This window comes from Octodon degus, unplaced genomic scaffold (assembly GCF_000260255.1).
Source record: "Octodon degus isolate 3935 unplaced genomic scaffold, OctDeg1.0 scaffold00304, whole genome shotgun sequence".
Taxonomy (NCBI): domain Eukaryota; kingdom Metazoa; phylum Chordata; class Mammalia; order Rodentia; family Octodontidae; genus Octodon; species Octodon degus.
The window spans coordinates 1,754,378-1,755,657 of record NW_004524880.1 but is presented as its reverse complement, the minus strand read 5'-3'; positions in this window follow the sequence as shown (position 1 = coordinate 1,755,657).

Sequence of the window (1,280 nt, the reverse complement as noted above, 5' to 3'; positions counted from 1 at the left end):
TTATCTTTGTATTCAAAGTGGTTAGGATAGATATATAGTTACATTCTCTTAATGAATAGAATGATTTGTTCTAATGGTGCTTGTAAATAGGATCTCAAGTCCGCATCATGTACAGCAATTAACCACTAAGAAGAATATATGCAATGTGTTAGTTATTGAAACTGTACTTTCGATTTGATTTGAAACTGTCTCATTGCTATTTATCAATAAAATTTAGAAAAAACTAGCACTTCTTCTTTATCCATTCCTCAGGTGATGGGCAACTTAGTTGTTTCCAAGATTTGGCTATCATAAATTGTGCTGCTGTAAACATAGATACACATATATCAAGATGATATCATGCTTTCAGTTCCTCTGGGATAATTCCCAGGAGAGGGATAGCTGGTTTGAATGGGATTTCCAATCCTAGGTTTTTAAGGAGTCTCCCCACTGATTTTCCTAATTGTTGCAACAGTCTTCATTTCAACAGCAGTGAGGAAAAGTTCCGTTCTCCCAACAGCCTCTCCAACATTTGTCAACTTATTTCTTTATGCTAACCATTCTTTCTGGAGTGTGATGTTATCTCAGTGTTGATTTAATTTGCATTTCATGGATGGTTAGTGATTGGAACATTTTTTCATATATTTATTCGCTTCCTTACTTTAGTCCTTTGAGAAGTGTATGCTTACCTCGGATGCCCACTTCTGGATTGAGTCTAATTTTGGAACCTAGAGTTTTTTACTTCTTTATAAATTTCAGAGAACAGACCTTTGCATGACACCTTATTAGTCAAGATTTTTTCGAAATTTCTGAGTTGTCTTTTCACTTTCTTATTAGTTTCTTTTGTTTTTTTTTCTTTTCAAAGTTTTATTGATAAACATATAGCAATGAGGCAGTTTCAAATCAAATCGGAAGTACAGTTTCAACAAAAAATACACTGCATATATTCTTCTTAGTGGTTAATTGCTGTACAAGATGCAGACTTCTGATCCTACTTACAAACACCATTAGAAAAAATCATTCTATTCATTAAGAGAATGCAATTATATATCTATCCCAACCACTTTGAATACACAGATATAAAATAGACATTCATAGTTATACCCCATTTTTTTTAGTTCCGTTATTGAATATTATAAGTGTGTAAACTCAGCAAAATATTCTGAAAGAGACCAGTAGCCGATAACAGCATTGGGTCTTCCGTTTAACTGGCAATGTCAGTAATTACTGACCTGAGTCCCCCACAGCTCAACATAACAACATGGCTTTACTTCCTATATTTCGTCTTCATACTTTTCTAC